Below are 20,288 nucleotides of genomic sequence, written 5' to 3' on the forward strand. Positions count from 1 at the left end.
ACAAAAGGCTGATATCCAAGATCTATAAAGAACTCCTCAAACTCAACACTCATAAAACAGATAATCATGTCAAAAAATGGGCAGAAGACATGAACAGATACTTCTCCAAAGAAGACATACAAATGACTAACAGACATATGAAAAAATGTTCATCATCATGGCCGTCAGGGAGATTCAAATCAAAACCACATTAAGATACTACCTTACAGGGGAGGAGTCAAGATGGCGGAGAAGTAGCAGGCTAAGACTACTTCAGCTAGCAGGAGATCAGCTAGATAGCTTATCTAAAGATTGCATACTTACCTGGCAGGGGAGATACTATGATCATGAAGGTGGTTTTCCCAGGGCGAGGCTTATCCATTGCACTCCGGATGTGCTGACCCCTGCGATTTCCCGAAATGTGGGAAACTCGACTGCATAATTTGTGGTAGTGGGGGACTGCGTTCGCGCTTCCCCTGAAAAAAAAAAAAAAAGATTGCAAACACCTGCAATCCATCAGCAGATCGAAGAGAAGAACAGCAATTCTAGAAACAGAAAAACAACCACTTTCTGAAAGGTAGGACTGGCGGAGAAGTGACTCCAAAGCGACAGGAAGATAGACCCCGGGGGGAGGGACCGGCTCCCGGCAAGTGGCGGAGCAACGGAGCACAAAATCAGGACTTTTAAAAGTCTGTTCCACTGAGGGACATCGCTCCAAAGGCTAAACCGGGGCGAAGACCACGTGGGGGTCAGTGTGGCCTCAGATCCCGCAGGGTCACAGAAGTATCGGGGGTGTCTGAGTGTTGCAGAGCTTGCGGATATTGGAACGGGAAAGCTGGCTACAGAGAGAGAGCCGACAGTAAGCTCGCAGCTCGGGGTTACCTTGAACCGGTCGCAGGCTTGGTGAGCTCGGAGCGCGGCTGGAGGTCAGTCAGACGGGAGTTACTGGGCACTGTTCTCTAAGGGCGCACTGAGGAGTGGGGCCCCGGGCTCTCGGCTTCTCCGGGCCGGAGACCAGGAGGCCGCCATTTGTATTCCCGTCCTCCGGAACTCTACGGAAAGCGCTCAGGGAACAAAAGCTCCTGAAAGCAAACCCAAGCGGATTACCTCCCTGGTAAGGGCGGTGCAATTCCGCCTGGGGCAAAGACACTTGAGAATCACTACACCAGGCCCCTCCCCCAGAAGATCAACAAGAAATCCAGCCAAGACTAAGTTCACCTACCAAGGAGTGCAGTTTCAATACCAAGGAGAGCAGCAGAATTCCAGAGGAGGAGAAAGCAAAGCACGGAACTTATGGCTTTCTCCCTGTGATTTTTTTAGTCTTATAGTTAATTTAATTTCTTTCTTTTTCATTTTTTTTTCTCCTCTTCTGCTAAAAAAAATTTTTTTAACTTTTACCCTTTTTTCTTTTCTAAAGTTTTTTAACTAGTTTATCCAATATATATATTTTTTCTTTTTTATACTTTTCTTTATTCATTTTCTGTATTTAATTCTTTTTTTTTCCTTTCTTTCTTTTTGAACCTCTTTTTATCCCCTTTCTCCCCCCTCACTATTTGGAATCTCTTCTGATTTGGTTAAAGTGTATTTTCCTGGGGTTGTTGCCACCCTTTTAATATTTTACTTGCTCCTTCATATACTCTTATCTGGACAAAATGACAAGGCAGAAAAATTCACCACAAAAAAAAAGAGCAAGAGGCAGTACTGAAGGCTAGGGACCTAATCAATACAGACATTGGTAATATGTCAGATCTAGAGTTCAGAATGACAATTCTCAAGGTTCTAGCCAGGCTCGAAAAAGGCATGGAAGATATTAGAGAAACCCTCTCAGGAGATATAAAAACCCTTTCTGGAGAAATAAAAGAACTAAAATCTAACCAAGTTGAAATTAAAAAAGCTATTAATGAGGTGCAATCAAAAATGGAGGCTCTCACTGCGAGGATAAATGAGGCAGAAGAAAGAATTAGCGATATAGAAGACCAAATGACAGAGAATAAAGAAGCTGAACAAAAGAGGGACAAACAGCTACTGGACCACGAGGGGAGAATTCGAGAGATAAGTGACACCATAAGACGAAACAACATTAGAATAACTGGGATTCCAGAAGAAGAAGAAAGAGAGAGGGGAGCAGAAGGTATACTGGAGAGAATTATTGGGGAGAATTTCCCCAATATGGCAAAGGGAACAAGCATCAAAATTCAGGAGGTTCAGAGAACGCCCCTCAAAATCAATAAGAATAGGCCCACACCCCGTCACCTAATAGTAAAATTTACAAGTCTTAGTGACAAAGAGAAAATCTTGAAAGCAGCCCGGGAAAAGAAGTCTGTAACATACAATGGTAAAAGTATTAGATTGGCAGCTGACTTATCCACAGAGACCTGGCAGGCCAGAAAGAGCTGGCATGATATTTTCAGAGCACTAACTGGAAAAACATGCAGCCAAGAATCCTATATCCAGCTAGGCTATCATTGAAAATAGAAGGAGAGATTAAAAGCTTCCAGGACGAACAAAAACGGAAAGAATTTGCAAACACCAAACCAGCTCTACAGGAAATATTGAAAGGGGTCCTCTAAGCAAAGAGAGAACCTACAAGTGGTAGATCAGAAAGGAACAGAGACAATATACTGTAACAGTCACCTTACAGGCAATACAATGGCACTAAATTCATATCTCTCAATAGTTACCCTGAATGTTAATGGGCTAAATGCCCCAATCAAAAGACACAGGGTATCAGAATGGATAAAAAAACAAAACCCATCTATATGTTGCCTCCAAGAAACTCATTTTAAGCCCGAAGACACCTCCAGATCTAAAGTGAGGGGGTGGAAAAGAATTTACCATGCTAATGAACATCAGAAGAAAGCAGGAGTGGCAATCCTTATACCAGATCAATTAGATTTTAAGCCAAAGACTATAATAAGAGATGAGGAAGGACACTGTATCATACTCAAAGGGTCTGTCCAACAAGAAGATCTAACAATTTTCAATGTCTATGCCCCCAACATGGGAGCAGCCAACTATATAAACCCATTAATAACAAAATCAAAGAAACACATCAACAATAATACAATAATAGTAGGGGACTTTAACACTCCCCTCACTGAAATGGACAGATCATACAAGCAAAAGATCAACAAGGAAATAAAGGCCTTAAATGACACACTGGACCAGATGGACATCACAGATATATTCAGAACATTTCATCCCAAAGCAACAGAATATACATTCTTCTCTAGTGCACATGGAACATTCTCCAGAATAGATCACATCCTCAGTCCTAAATCAGGACTCAACCGGTATCAAAAGATTGGGATCATTCCCTGAATATTTTCAGACCACAATGCTCTGAAACTAGAAATCAACCACAAAAGGAAGTTTGGTAAGAACCCAAATACATGGAGACTAAACAGCATCCTTCTAAAAAATGAATGGGTCAACCGGGAAATTAAAGAAGAATTGAAAAAAATCATGGAAACAAATGATAATGAAAACACAACAGTTCAAAATCTGTGGGACACAACAAAGGCAGTCCTGAGAGGAAAATATATAGCGGTACAAGCCTTTATCAAGAAACAAGAAAGGTCTCAGGTACACAACCTAACCCTACACCTAAAGGAGCTGGAGAAAGAACAAGAAAGAAACCCTAAGCCCAGCAGGAGAAGAGAAATCATAAAGATCAGAGCAGAAATCAATGAAATAGAAACCAAAAATACAATAGAACAAATCAACGAAACTAGGAGCTGGTTCTGTGAAAGAATTAATAAAATTGATAAACCCCTGGCCAGACTTATCAAAAAGAAAAGAGAAATAACCCAAATAAATAAAATCATGAATGAAAGAGGAGAGATCACAACTAACACCAAAGAAATACGAACTATTATAAGAACATACTATGAGCAACTCTACGCCAACAAATTTGACAATCTGTAAGAAATGAATGCATGCCTAGAAACAAATAAACTACCAAAATTGAACCAGGAAGAAATAGAAAGCCTGAACAGACCCATAACCAGTAAGGAGATTGAAACAGTCATTAAAAATCTCCAAACAAACAAAAGCCCAGGGCCAGACGGCTTCCTGGGGGAATTCTACCAAACATTTAAAGAAGAACTAATTCCTATTCTCCTGAAACTCTTCCAAAAAATAGAAATGGAAGGAAAACTTCCAAGCTCATTTTATGAGGCCAGCATCACCTTGATCCCAAAACCAGACAAGGATCCCATCAAAAAAGAGAACTACAGACCAATATCCTTGATGAACACAGATGCGAAAATTCTCACCAAAATACTAGCCAATAGGATTCAACAGTACATTAAAAGGATTATTCACCACGACCAAGTGGGATTTATCCCAGGGCTGCAAGGTTGGTTCAACATCCGCAAATCAGTCAATGTGATACAACACATCAATAAAAGAAAGAACAAGAACCATATGATACTCTCAATAGATGCTGAAAAAGCATTTGACAAATTACAGCATCCCTTCCTGATCAAAACTCTTCAAAGTGTAGGGATAGAGGGCACATACCTCAATATCATCAAAGCCATCTATGAAAAACCCACCACAAATATCATTCTCAATGGGGAAAAACTGAAAGCTTTTCTGCTAAGGTCAGGAACACGGCAGGGATGTCCATTATCACCACTGCTATTCAACATAGTACTAGAAGTCCTAGCCTCAGCAATCAGACAACAAAAGGAAATTAAAGGCATCCAAATCGGCAAAGAAGAAGTCAAACTATCACTCTTGGCAGATGATATGATACTATATGTGGAAAACCCAAAAGACTCCACTCCAAAACTGCTAGAAATTGTACAGGAATTCAGTAAAGTGTCAGGATATAAAATCAATGCACAGAAATCAGTTGCATTTCTCTACACCAACAACAAGACAGAAGAAAGAGAAATTAAGGAGTCAATCCCATTTACAATTGCACCCCAAACCATAAGATACCTAGGAATAAACCTAACCAAAGAGCCTAAGAATCTATACTCAGAAAACTATAAAGTACTCATGAAAGAAATTGAGGAAGACACAAAGAAATGGAAAAATGTCCCATGCTCCTGGATTGGAAGAATAAATATTGTGAAAATGTCTATGCTACCTAAAGCAATCTACACATTTAATGCAATTCCTATCAAAGTACCATCCATCTTTTTCAAAGAAATGGAACAAATAATCCTAAAATTTATATGGAACCAGAAAAGACCTCGAATAGCCAAAGGGATATTGAAAAAGAAAGCTAAAGTTGGTGACATCACAATTCCGGACTTCAAGCTCTATTACAAAGCTGTCATCATCAAGACAGCATGGTATTGGCACAAAAACAGACACATAGATCAATGGAATAGAATAGAGAGCCCAGAAATAGACCCTCAACTCTATGGTCAACTAATCTTTGACAAAGCAGGAAAGAATGTCCAATGGGAAAAAGACTGCCTCTTCAATAAATGGTGTTGGGAAAATTGGACAGCCACATGCAGAAAAATGAAATTGGACCATTTCCTTACACCACACACGAAAATAGACTCAAAATGGATGAAGGACCTATATGTGAGAAAGGAATCCATCAAAATCCTTGAGGAGAACACAGGCAGCAACCTCTTCGACCTCAGCCGCAGCAACATCTTCCTAGGAACATCGCCAAAGGCAAGGGAAGCAAGGGCAAAAATGAACTATTGGGATTTCATCAAGATCAAAAGTTTTTGCACAGCAAAGGAAACAGTTAACAAAACCAAAAGACAACTGACAGAATGGGAGAAGATATTTGCAAACGACATATCAGATAAAGGACTAGTGTCCAAAATCTATAAAGAACTTAGCAAACTCAACACCCAAAGAACAAATAATCCAATCAAGAAATGGGCAGAGGACATGAACAGACGTTTCTGCAAAGAAGACATCCAGATGGCCAACAGACACATGAAAAAGTGCTCCATATCACTCGGCATCAGGGAAATACAAATCAGAACCACAATGAGATATCACCTCACACCAGTCAGAATGGCTAAAATCAACAAGTCAGGAAATGACAGATGCTGGCGAGGATGCAGAGAAAGGGGAACCCTCCTACACTGTTGGTGGGAATGCAAGCTGGTGCAACCACTCTGGAAAACCTCCACTTGTAGGTTCCTCAAAATGTTGAAAATAGAACTGCCCTATGACCCAGCAATCGCACTACTGGGAATTTACCCTAAAGATACAAACGTAGTGATCCAAAGGGGCACGTGCACCCAAATGTTTATAGCAGCAATGTCCACAATAGCCAAACTATGGAAAGAATCTAGATGTCCATCAACAGATGAATGGATAAAGAAGATGTGGTATATATACACAATGGAATACTATGCAGCCATCAAAAGAAATGAAATCTTGCCATTTGCGACAACGTGGATGGAACTAGAGCGTATCATGCTTAGCGAAATAAGTCAAGCGGAGAAAGACAACTATCATATGATCTCCCTGATATGAGGAAGTGGTGATGCTACATGGGGGCTTAAGTGGGTAGGAGAAGAATCCATGAAACAAGATGGGATAGGGAGGGAGACAAACCATAAGTGACTCTTAATCTCACAAAACAAACTGAGGGTTGCTGGGGGGAGGGGGGTTGGGAGAAGGGGGTGGGGTTATGGACATTGGGGAGGGTATGTGCTTTGGTGAGTGCTGTGAAGTGTGTAAACCTGGCGATTCACAGACCTGTACCCCCGGGGATAAAAATATGTTTATAAAAAATTTAAAAATTAAAAATAAAAGATACTACCTTAAACCAGTCAGAATGGCCAAAATTAACAAGACAGTAAACAACAAGTATTAGAGAGGATGTGGAGAAAGGGGAACCGTCTCAACACTCTTGGTGGGAATGCAAGTTGGGGTAGCCACCTTGGAAAACAGTGCAGAGATTCCTTAAGAAATTAAAAATAATGCTACCCTATGACTCTGCAATTGCACTACTGGGTATTTACCCCAAAGATACTGATGTAGTGAAAAGAAGGGCCATCTGTACCCCAATGTTCATAGCAGCAATGGCCATAGTCACCAAATTGTGGAAGGAACCAAGATGCCCTTCAACAGATGAATGGATATAGAAGATATGGTCCATATACACAATGGATGGACTCCATCAGAAAGCATGAATACCACTTTTGTATCAACATGGATGGTACTGGAGGAGATTATGCTGAGTAAAATAAGTCAAGCAGAGAGAATCAATTATCATATGATTTCACTTACTTGTGGAGCATAAGAAATAACATGGAAGACATTGGGAGACAGAGAGGAGAAGTGAGTTGGGGGAAATCAGAGGGGAAAGCAAACCACGAGAGACTGTGGTCTCTGAGAAACAGTTTTGGAGGGGAGGGTGGGTAGGGGGTCAGGTGAACCTGGTGGTGGGTATTAAGGAGGGCACATATTGCATGGAGCACTGGGTGTCGTGCATAAACAATGAATTTTGGAACACTGAAAAAAATAAAATGAAGTGAAAAAAATAATAACTGGATAAATAAATTAGTAAGTTTAAAAAGTAAAAAAAAAAAGTAAGTACGATTCACAAGAAAGAAATTCATGAAGTTTATAAAACCTTTTTGAATAAAAAGTCACCTCATTCTTTCCTGACTCATACCTAAACTAGTTTAACTATTTAAACAAATATAGTTGAACTATTTAACTACTTAACTATAACTAACTAGTATAACCAGAGACTGAAACCTAACTACATTTTGGAGTCTGGAAACTTTTTATTTCATTGACCAGAAGATGGAGCCATTATATAAAGAATTTTAAAACTTGCAGACCAAAATGGAACCACAGTTTTGCTCTCTTACTGTATTATCTTAAACAATTATAGAATCTGAGTAGTCTCGGTGTCATTTTGTTTTAACAATGGATAGGAGATAGCATGTCTTAATCTCACATGTGCAGAGAAATAAAGTATTATTAGGTGATTTGTACGAGTTAAAGAAGTACATACATGGAAGTACATACATGAATACATACATACCTACTACATGGATTCATAGCTTCTATCCTCAATAGTTATAAAAATATATGGTATAGAATTATAAGCACATTGGTTACCTTAGATCAAGACAGATTTCAACAAGCAGGTAGCATCTGAGCTGCTATTCTAACATTCTCATTTGGGATTCTCATACAGCAGATAATCTGGGAAAATGCATTTAAACTAGGAGCTGCACTGACTTTTTTTAAATCCATAAACCATCTATAAGCAGTCCTGTCCTTATACCCATGCATAATAATTCTTCTCTATAACATTTTAAACTTTTCTAAGCATTTTCCAAAAAATTTTAAAAGATTTTATTTATTTGAGAGAGTGTGGGAGGGACCGAGGGAGAAGGAGAAGCAGGCTCCTCGCTGAGCAGGGAGCCTGTGACTAAGCAAAGCTGGACCCCAGAACTTCAGGATCCTGATCTGAGCCAAAGCCAGAGGCTTAACCAACTGAGCCACCCAGGCGCCCCTGTAAATTTTTAATCTACTGCTCATTCTTAACCAGAACAGAAGACAAAACCAAGAAGTTAAATGTCATAGTCAACTAAGAAAGTCACCCAGCAATAGCAGAGACTGAGACCCAAAGGTGAGCTTTCCAACTCACAGCTTCTGCCCAGTCTACTTCTGTGTCTTTCAATTGGCATTCAAATTTCTACCATTCAACGCACATTTAAAATTAGGAAATTGGGGCACCTGGGTGGCTCAGTGGGTTAAGCCGCTGCCTTCAGCTCAGGTCATGGTCTCAGGGTCCTGGGATCGAGCCCCACATCGGGTTCTTTGCTCAGCAGGGAGCTTGCTTCCCCCTCTCTCTCTGCCTGCTTCTCTGCCTACCTGTGATCTCTCTCTGTCAAATAAATAAATAAAATCTTTAAAAAAAATAAAATAAAATTAGGAAATTGAGGGAATGAGTACCTTTTTGATGGGTCAGTTTTAGGAGAGACACTGAGAGCTGTGTGTAAAAAGTATAGTGAGGGAGGCAAACCATAAGAGACCCTTAATCACAGGAAATAAACTGAGGGTTGCTGGAAGGAAGGGGTGTAGAGGGATGGGGTAACTGGGTGATAGACATTAAGGAGGGCATGTGATGTAATGAGCACTGGGTGTTATAGAAGACTGATGAATCACTGAACTCTACCTCTGAAATTAGTAATACATTACATGTTAATTAATTGAATTTAAATAAAAAATGGTTAAAAAAATGTAAAAATATAGCACCTATATATTAAAATCCAGGGCAACTTCTACTGGGTTTTCAAGCTTAGCTGCACATTGGATGGAATCACCTGGGGACTTTCTGAAATCTCAATACCCAGGCGGAACACAGGCCAATTAAAGCAGAATCTTAAGGTGGGATCCAGGCATTGGTTTTCAAGCCCACGGGTGATTCTAACATGCAGTAAAGTTTGAAACCCGTGATCTTGAGCACTGGTTTTCCAGCTGTAATGTATATACAAATTATTTGGCATCTAGAGCATCCCTACCTCAAGTGTGGTCACTGGACCAAAAGCATAGGGATCATCTGGGAAGCTATTAGAAACGTAGATTTGGAGCCCGACCATGGTCTGCTGGATCGGAAACAGGCAGGGCAGCCCAGCCTCTGCAGTGACTCTGAGAACCACACGTCTATTCGGGGACCAATCTCCTCTTTATCCTTGGCAGGTGGTGATTCCATCTTCTGAAGGGATGAAACCTACTCACTGCTTCACTGTCAGTTTTGTCCTGGAAACTGACCCATTTTTTGTTTTTTCCACCAGATTTGCTAAACAAGTAGACACACTCTGTTTGATACTGACTCACTTTTTCTTTCAATGCCTACTCTTCTTGACATCTAGACTGTTGATGTTTAGAGGGACTGGGTCAAAAATGAAAAAGCTAGTAAAGAACATAAGATGAGAGAGAGGGTTCCAAGATTTTGGTGGTGCACTGAACTCAGATTAACCTATTTCAGGATTCTCAATCAATCTGATTTAATCTCTACATATAATATCTACATATAACATCGAGCAATAAAATTGGTATCATCTGCAAGATATCCAGGATGTTCAGAAAATAGCCATGATTTTAAGAAGCAGCTGGATGTTAAAGCCAAGTCTATTGTTTGTTGCTAGGTTTTGTTTGTTTTTGTGTGTGTGGGTTTTGTGGCTACCAGTCCCTGAAACAAATGAAAGATGTGGTCCTTGGAGTCAGCCAGATCTGGATTTGAACTCTGGTTTCAGCCCATTCATGATGGACCTCCATGGGCAAGTTATCTAAGCTTATTTCCTCATCTTTGATATAAGACTAACAAATCATAAGTTTTATGGGTGGCTCTAAGATAGAAGAGACAGAATAGAAAATGTTCCATGCTCTTCTTGGCATGTGGACAACATAAACAGTGTACTGGAGTGAACTTGGAACAGCTGGAGAGGGCCAGGGGTGCCCATCTCCTCCCAAGTCTGGTATCAGTGACTTCAGTTTGTTTGCTTGAAATTGGCTGTGGTGGGAGTCTTTACACCATGGGAATCAGCAAAAGGTACATAGAAGGAAGAGCTTTTTTCTCCAGGATAGCAAGTTAGCTATTAAACATTTACGAGTACACCACCGATAGGTCTTCCTTTTGTGTTTATTTCCTAATGGGCTGATTTTGGAGGTAATTTGCTTTTCTCTTATGAAACAAACAAAAAGAGCTAAACATAGCCCAAACAGGTGAGATGAATGGAAAGATTTCAGAAAACCTTTCCCTGCCATTCCTCTCCCAACATAGAGAGATCCAAGATTTCCCTGTTAAATTCACATACCGTGGAAAGGGTAACACAAAACTATAGGCGGACACTGACCTTTCTATGATATTCGTCCATCAGCGCTTTTCCTCTTCAAGCCGAACTGACGGAGTTCCGGACTCTGAAATAATCTATTTAACTAATACTGAGCATCTGTTGGATGTCAGGCCTTCTAGGGATGGAGATAGCTGAAATGAATAAGTCTCTACCTCCTGAACTTGTATTTATCAGTCGAGAGGAGACGAGTAAACAAATAGATAAAATCATAATTAGATAACAATAAATAATGAGATGAAAATAAAACAGTTCAGCGTGATAGAGAATGACTCAGGCAGTGGGGTTGCTCTGAGTGGACTGATGAGTGAACGCCTGTGCCAGGAGGAGACTTTAGAGCTGAGATTGGAGGAGACACAGCTGTGTTCTGAACCAGAGGAGCCTTCCAGGTGCAGGAGGGCAAGAGGGAAGGCCCTGGGGTGAGAGGAGACTTAGGGGACCAAAGAACAGAAAGAAAGGCAGTAGAACTACAGCTTGTGAGTTTTACAAAAGGGTGTGTGATGTGGGGCAGTTAACAGGACAGATCTTGTAAGGCCTCTTAGAGGGCCAAGAGGTAGGTCTGCCTCCCTGCTAAGGAATCACGAGAGAAATCCAGCAGCCGGAGAGAAGAGCTCAATGGAGATTCGAGTTTCAAAGGACCACTCTGCTCTGTGGAGAACACACTGTAGGGAATCGGACGTGCTAGTGCAGTAGCTACTGCAAAGGTGTAGGCCAAAGACGAGAGCGGTTAGGGCGAGGCTGGAGACGGTGGAGACCAAGAGACACGGGCAGATGTGAGACACAGTGTACAGGTGAAGTCAAGAGTGCTTGCTGATGGATTGGACATCTTCTCGCCTGAGAAGACTGTAAAGGGAAACGACTTGTCCAGGACATGCAAACGGAAGAAAAACCTCCCGACTTGTTGTGAGCCCGGGAGAAGAGACCCGCCCGTACCGCATTCCCGATTTCAAGCCATTCCTCCCAAGACAGATGATTCAGGCGGTCCCGTTACATCCAGGTACTCAGACAGCTTCGTGCCGTCCGCGACGTGCAGTTACAGGGTCGCAGGAAAGTGAGGCCGCAATTACATCCCCAAATAATTACCCTCATGAAAAGAATTAAAAACATTTACAAACTTAAGGGGCGCCTGGTGGAGCGGTGGGTGAAGGGTCAGCTCTCCCTTTCAGCTCAGGTCATGACCTCGGGGTCCTGAGCTGGAGCCCCCACCTGGGGTCCCTGCCTGTACTCCTGCACCTGCTCAGCACTCAGTAGGGAGGTGGCTTGAGATTCTCTCTGCCTCTCCTGCGCTCCTGTGCTCCCTTTCTCTCAAATAAATAAATGAATTAAAATGTCACATTTACAAACTCAATTCTCAGTCTGAATGAGTTTCCTTGAATAAATTATTACTTTTAAAATTTCCTTACCCCTTCCCCTTTTTTACAGCTATTTCTAGGTTTGCTCTGGGAGGCTTCAAAAATGGGGGGGGGAGTTATTTTGGAAACCCAAGTTTCCTTAGAATGACCTTAGATTTTATACTTGTCAAAGTTCCAGGAGCTTCCTAGACCAGAAATCATTTTGCATCCATTTAGAGCTCAGCAATTAGATGATTACATATCCTGAAAGAAAATCCTGATATAAACTATCTGTTGGGTGAAAGTTCATAAATATCTTTTTGAATGCAAGGCAAAGCCTGCAAGAAATTAAAGGAAGCTCCCAAAGACCAAAACCAAAGAAACAGCAGGAAACAGAGCAGTAAGAACGCAACTGCATCCAAGCCACCTGGAGATAGTGGCCCATCTCAGTAAAGCTGTCTTGTTATTACTTCTTAGGTTACTGAGGTATAATAAGTATACATACAGTACAGTGAAAAAGTTATATGGATCAAATGTACATACTTGTCCTTCTATGTAAACACCACCTAGGGCAAGACATGAAACATTGCTGGGACCCCAGAATTCTCCCTTATGCCTCCCTCAGTCAATAATACCCCTGCCTCCCGCCACTGCCGAGTCTCTGCTCCTCAGACTTCTATTGTCGGAAATAGGATTTGCCTATGATTAAAATTCACAAATTAATTCATACAATATGTAATCTTCTTTAGTTGGTGAGATTTTCCATGACCTTGAATGCATCAGTAAGTCATCCTTTCTCTCTGTGCATAGCATTTTTATTGTATATCTACACCACAATATTTATCCTTTCTAATTTTGATGGATTTTTGCACTGCTTCCTGTTTGTTTCAGGCTATTATGAATATAGCCTCTCTGAACAATCATATAAATGTCTTTGGGTGGTTATTAATGCTCATTTCTGTGTATATATATATACCTAGTATAAGATTTTTCATCATAGAATATGTTTAGCATTGATAGATACTGACAAGCATATTTTTAAAATAACTGTATGAATTTATGTTCTTGCTGGAAAGGTTTAAGAATTACTTTTGCTCCATATATCTGACAATATCGCTATTGTCAGTCTTTTTAAAAATAGAGCCATTCTGTTGGTGGTTTAGTGATATTTCATTGCTGTTTTAATTTTGATGTCTCTAGTGAATAGCTTAAAAAAAGAATAAGGCTGGTATTCCAGCATATTGATCAGGTAACATTTCTGCTTGCCACTTTATTACCTGTATGCCATGGCTTTTTCCCTCTCTCCCTCTCCCTTACTATTTTCTTTTGTGCTAAATACATTTTTTCTAGTGTTCTATTTTAATTCTCTTGTCATTTCTTTTATTCTATTTTTTTTTTTTTTGTGGTTGCCCTGATGATTACAATTACTATCTTAACCTATAACAATCTAGCTTGGGTTAATACAAGTATAATTTCAATAGGATACAAAACATTTGCTCCTAAATATCTCCTTTCCTTCCCCATTCTTTGTGCTATTAAATTATACAAATCACATCCTGACAACTCCTAAGCCATCAACACAGACTTAAAATTATTGCTTTATGCAGTTATCGTTTGCATCTTACAGGAGAAAAAGAGGGATTATAAGTAAAAAATACATTCATCCTGTCTTCTATACTTCATGATTTGGTGACAGTTCTTTGTGGTCTTTTTTCCTATAAATTTGAGTTACTGATCAGTAACTGTCATTTCAGCCTAAGCACTCACTCTCTTTAGTATTTCTTGACATGCTCCCAACATATTCTTTCAGTGTTTGTTCATCTGAGAATGTCTTAATCTCTCCACTTTTGAAGGTTAGTTTTTCCAGGTAGAGAATTCCTAGTTCAGTGTTTCTTTTTTTTTAAAGATTTATTTATTTATTTACTTGACAGAGAGAGATCACAAGTAGGCAGAGAGGCAGGCAGAGAGAGAGGAAGGGAAGCAGGCTCCCTGCTGAGCAGAGAGCCCGATGCGGGACTCGATCCCAGGACCCCGAGATCATGACCTGAGCCGAAGGCAGCGGCTTAACACACTGAGCCACCCAGGTGCCCCCTTAGTTCAGTGTTTCTTTAAGAACCTTGCATATGTCATCTCCCTGCCTCTGGCTCCATGGTTTCTAATGAGAGATCACCAGTTAATCTTAGAGTCAGATTCCCCTCTCCCCCTGAGTTTATCCTTGGTGGTGGCGGGCGCTGCTGTTGCTTGTCTGGTGAGTGGCTTGACTGGGCTAAATCAGTAAAGTTTGTGCTCTTACGTGTGGACCCTGAAGTCTCTCCTCAATTAACTTGGTGCTCAGCTAATGATTTCTTTAGATGCCTTATGACAGTACATCTCCCAGTCTTTGCCGAGGGCGTCAGTTTTCTTGTTGAGACATGCCTTTAAGACTCAAGCAGGCAGTTTACAACTCTACCTTAGCCGTCATTTCCTGCTTCTACAGAACATCAAGGTCGGCCAGGGGTGAAAAGTGGTCACAAGTGCTGGGCCCTGGCTTGTGCATGGCCCTCTGCAGCAGGGGGCTTTTATAATTCAACCAAAATCACTGTCCCCCACAATTGACATCTTTAGTGTTTAGTTATGTGACAACTCAGAAGTTTGTAATGCTGATCACTTTCTCTTTCTTCATATTCTGTCACTTTCCTTAAAACTCTGTTTCATAGGTGCCTGGGTGGCTCAGTCGTTAAGCGTCTGCCTTCAGCTCAGGTCTTGATCACAGGGTCCTGGGATCAAGCCTTGCCATGCACTCCCTGCTCAGCGGGAAGCCTGCTTCTCCCTCTCCCACCCCCTCTGCTTGTGTTCCCTCTCTGGCTGTTTCCCTCTCCCTGTCAAATAAATATAATCTTAAAACAACAACAACAACAACTCTGTTTTGAGCTTCTACTTGTGTCTACTCTTCCTGGTTGGCTTGGCATACCTTGGACTTGCCCACCCCTGGGAAGCAATGACTTCTGGATATGTGTCTCTCACCCTGGTTGACATTCATTTAACTTCATATTTTTATGTTCTTCATTATTCAGAGCTTGTATTCAGTTGCCTTCAGGACTCTTACTCTGATTCATCGTACCTCAAACTCCAACACATTCAAAACTGTTGTTCTGATTTTAATACTCAGCTCCAGGCTGCCCTGACTAGATGAGACTCATCATTAACATGGACACATGCTGCAATATGGGAAAATAGTGTAGTGCTATGATCAAGAATCATTGATTCTTCCATGACCCAGTAGATGCCCAATATCATTTTATTGAATTTATGACTGAATCCTAGATGGAGAGGTACTTCAGAAAATGCATAATAAATTGCTGCCCTTTAAAGTTCCTACCACGTACTTATGTACTTTAGGATGACTGAGTGCCAGTCTCTTGTAGATGAACCTGAGGCTCAGAAAATACAGCACATTGTTCAAGTTCACAGCCCCACTGTTAGTAAGTGAGAAATTTAAACTCATGATCTGACTGCCGCTGTGTATATATTTGTATATTTGCTTTTTTTAAAAAAAATAATTCTTAAAGGCATAAGATGGTATTACACTGGGAATAACAGAGGTTAGATATCTTTGAGTGATGTCAATGCCATGCCATGTCTTATTTGCTTTATTGATCTTACAAAGAGGAAGAGATTAGTTTTGTTGATTTTAGCTCCCAAGCTGACAGAGGAAGGGGAGAAAACAAGAGTTCTCTTAATCTGGGAAGAAATAACTGGGAAGAAATGACAAGACGGACAAAATGCCAAAGGCTGCCATTTTAAGTTGACAGAATGTCTCCTCAGCTTTGGGCCATTCCAAGGGCTTTGTTTTTTCTGTACCAGCACCTGCTTCTTGAGAGCAAGTTATCCATGCCCCTTCTAGCTCTAGGCGTAAGAGTTAAGTGAAGTTTTAACTTCATTTCAAAGAAAAAATTTAAAATACACTTGTGTAAAACCATTCACTTCTTGACTGCAGTCATTCTTCAGACTTCTGGTTTAGGCTGTGGCCTGTGCCACAAAGCTAAAGGAGATTGCATCTCTTGTTCTCCCTGGCTCCCTCCCAGATCCCCTCCTGCCCATAACTTGGCCCTAAGTGGTATTCTGGCTGAGGTTCGTAGGAGGCAGACCCATTTGTCTCTAAAATAAATGGACAATATGTGACTCTTTAGAAATAAACATAACTTCTTTTAGTTGCAAGTGCCAGGGCCAAATTAGGTGACTAATCCAGTCATCAATCTTTGCTCTGAATTTAGGGTCTAAATGAGATGGTTAGGGTAAGATGAGTATATAAAAGGAGATAAATAAGGCAGGAAAATGAAGCATGAATGGATGCCTTTCCCACTTCTATGTCTTCCTAATCTTTTCTTATTAGAGCTGATTCAATTGAGGGCATCAATTAAAACCAATATATCAAAATGCACTGAGTTTTTCAGGGAGATTACAACAGAATTCTGTCTTTACTATTTAAAGGGAGTTGGAATGAGAGTTTGATATTTAGAAGTTTGGTAATTGTGAACTTCACTGATTTTTTTTTTTTTAAGATTTTATTTACTTATTTGACACAGAGAGAGAGAGAGAGAGAGAGAGAGAGAGCACAAGCAGGGGGAGGGGCAGGCAGAGGGAGAAGCAGGCTCCACTCTGAGCAAGGATCTCATCAAGATGTGGTTCTTGATCCCAGGACCCTGGGATTCTGAGTTGAGCCAAAGGCAGACGTTAACTGACTGAGCCACCCAGGTGCCCTTTCACTGATTTTTTTTTTTTAAAGAAATAATATTTTCGTGTCTATATATTCTCTGTTACTCTTCCCTTTGAGAAGTGGTTTCATGCCCTTTCTTTGAGCATGTGCTTGACTTTTATCTCATGAATAGAATGTGGTGAAAATGATGGATTCTGACTTCTGAGGGTAGATCATGAAAAGCAGTGAAGTTTCTTCCTCGCTCTCTGGGGGAAGCGGAAAGATCCAGGTGGAGGATCTTAAACAGCCAGTGAGGATCTGAAGCTTGCGAATGGCCAAGTGAGTGAGACATCTTGGAAACAGATCTTTCAGCTTTCCCAAAGCCTCTAGATGAGTGTGGGCCTAGGTGACAACTTCACTCTCTAGCCAAACTACTCCCAAAGTCCTGGACCACAGAAACCATGCGATAATAGATACTTGTTTTAAGTTGCTAAAAATATATATCTTTTTCCTATGGAGTTCTGATACCAATTTTTCATCTGTAACACTTTATTAAAAAATTAGTTCTTAATTTTCAATGTTTAGAAGAACACAAAGGACAATAATAATATCCTAGCTTCAAACAGAAGAACACATTTTTACTTCAACTATAAATTGTAGTCTTTGTCCCATTAAATCCTTAGCATGAATGCCTAAGTAAAATAACTACCTTGAACATTTTTAAAATAATCACTCATTTTTGGGAGTGAGAAAGGAAATAGCTATTAGGAATCAAAAGCTAGCTCCTGAGTGATTTTCTCTGATAAAACAGCTTGTAAATCTTTGGAATGAATGACCAAATTTACAAAATTTTACAGTAAAAGAAAATATGTAACTTCAAGTCACTATTTTTAACTTTTGACCAAAAATTATGAAACTTTGAGAGTGAAGTATCCTGATATTAAGTATCATAAAATAAAATAGTATATAACATAGATTATATAACATATAATAAACATAATCAAATACATGTAACATTCATGATGAGTAATGCATGATAAAATCAATCTAATATTACTTTCTGATATTTTTAGTCATGTAGGGCACATCATTTTTGTCTCCTCCCCAAATAAAAGCTTCATGAGGGAAGGGATTTGTCTGTCAGCAGATTGAAGGGGGGATAACAGATCGAGGGTGTTCAGTAAATATTAAATAATGAATAACATACTCCTATATGATGTTTCCTTCTCTTTGAACACTAAACTTTGCTATGTTTGACTTTCTAGAGTTTAGCCAAAAATCAGAAAAGTTTTGAATTCATGGTTTTATTGCCTTAGGCTGAGAAGGAATTGAAGGTGTCACAGCTCTAAAACTCTGCAGAAAGACCCAAAGTAGAAAGGATCTGTGAGATACTCTCAATTTATCAGTGGTCTTTCTCAGACCTTGTCTTTGAACTGCTTATTTTCCCCACCTCAATACATTAAAAAAAAAAATGTTTTCTTTGGTAGTGCTCATTTCAACTTTGCTAGGGGTCTAATGTCATTAAAATCAACTCTATTTAAAATTCCCAGTGATTACGAAATCTCAGTGTGTTCTGACTGCATTGAAATATTCCCACGGGAGCCACCTGCTTGTTCGTATAGTACACAGCCTCTTCAGATTGACTTCTTTCACTCAGTAATATGACTGGTCTTTGCTTTCACTATTCTGACTAGCTCGTAAAGACATTCCAAGCTATTGCTAGTAGAAGTTTACTAAATGGAGGATGTTTTGTCCTTTATGAAATAAGACCTAAAATAGAACATACCAGCAAATATCATATCCAGAACGAGAATAATTTTTGCTCAGTTCAGCTAGGTTTTAAAATTGTTCCCAAGACCTAAATCTTTCCTATATCCTTCTCTCCATTGTTTTATCTACTCCTTTGTTGCATTTCAGTTGTTTTTGAAAAATATTTTAAGTGAGATTCAAGCTAAAAACACATGATTAAACATTAAACATCCCTTCCTGAATCTCTTAAAATTGGCTTTTTTCTTAGATCAATCGTTAATGTACCTATCTAATTACACTACTCGGAATAATAGGGAGTAGAGAGTAGCATGTTTGCTCTACTGCTTGTTTAGAGTTATCAATTATTCATGTTTCTCTTCCTGTGTCCATCAGATACTGTTGCAGCAAAGGTCTGGCCACTATGCAATCCTCCCCTCCCTGGAGAGTGATTACCATGTACCCTGCAGCCCATTTTGCTTGGGTTATGGCATAGTGTTATCTACGGCAAGGAAGAAGTTCATTCTTTTGTTGTAGGGACTTCATGTGATTGCCAGTCAGTTATGTTAAGATGCACGATGATGTCGTGCAGGGACAATAATTTTATTTTGCAGTGATTATCACAACTGCAGGTACAGAGGTCCTAGGAAGATTTTATATCTTTTTACATGTCATTATAATAGCACACAAGGTTGAAATAATGGCTGAGCACAGAAGCAATTATTCTTGGCGTATCTTATTTAAAAATCAAAAGCAGGACTGGATGCTTACAGCTAAGACAAAATAGAGGCTTAGATCTTTTTTTTCTTGCAATAAGCCAAACCTTTGCAAATATGTATGTTTCCTCATTTTAGCACATTGTTTGAATGCACAGATCTCAAAAACAGCTCAATTTTGAAATATTTTGGGGTATATGTCACATCACTAAATGTTTTTTATGTACCAGTAAGATGTATAAGACTCTTTCAGGTACCATATTTACACAAAGTCATGAAAAATACAGGAAATATTGTCATCATTTAATGTTTATGAAGAATGCATTGTGCTCCTATGAGCAACGGTGTAGCCTGGCCTCTTACATGTTTAGTGACAAATTGGTTGCCACAATAACCACTATTACTAATGTAAACTATTAATTTTGTATTGGTCAGACATTGCTTTGATTGCGTCATGTGGATTTTCTCATTCTATTCTATGACTACAAATAGTGAAGTAGTACAGTTACCCTCATTTTATAGATGCAAACGCTGAGTCACACATGGGTTAAATAATATATTCAGGAAACTCAGAGAGTCATAGCTTAACTGGGATCCAAACACAGTTCTGGGTCTGGAACCCAAACCCTTGGCCATGATGCGTGTTAAACCCTCTCTCAATGACACAATATGCTATTGTATGAAAAAGATACATACTGTCACTGTGTGGCTAAATGTTTTCCTATCTTCACTTCTTGTCTCAATTTTTGCCTTCTGCACAAACTCTGTTGTGGATATCAATGAATTGCATTAGAACTCCATATTCTTTGTCCCCATATTTCTTATCCTGGAAGACTTCCTATGGAGGACATTGAAACTGTCTTTCCATTTAAAGAAAAAAAGCTACTAGTAGCTTCAACTTATTTAGGTCTGTACTGAACTTACTTCCTTAAAGGTTATTCACACAGAAACAAAATACATGCAAACATGACTTCATTTTGTTAATGATTTTTATTTTTACATTCTATTACAATGTGTACATCTCCAG

At 39.8% G+C, this 20,288-nt stretch overlaps 1 non-coding gene across 1 annotated transcript; it reads left to right on the plus strand.

Moving 5' to 3' along the window:
• The first annotated feature begins 295 nt into the window (after positions 1 to 295).
• On the plus strand, positions 296 to 458 carry LOC122903666. Its single transcript, XR_006383977.1, has one exon. It is a non-coding gene; the product is annotated as a U1 spliceosomal RNA (small nuclear RNA).
• Positions 459 to 20,288: the final 19,830 nt, after the last annotated feature.

The sequence above is a fragment of the Neovison vison genome, chromosome 3, assembly GCF_020171115.1.
Source record: "Neovison vison isolate M4711 chromosome 3, ASM_NN_V1, whole genome shotgun sequence".
NCBI classification, from domain to species: Eukaryota; Metazoa; Chordata; class Mammalia; order Carnivora; family Mustelidae; genus Neogale; species Neogale vison.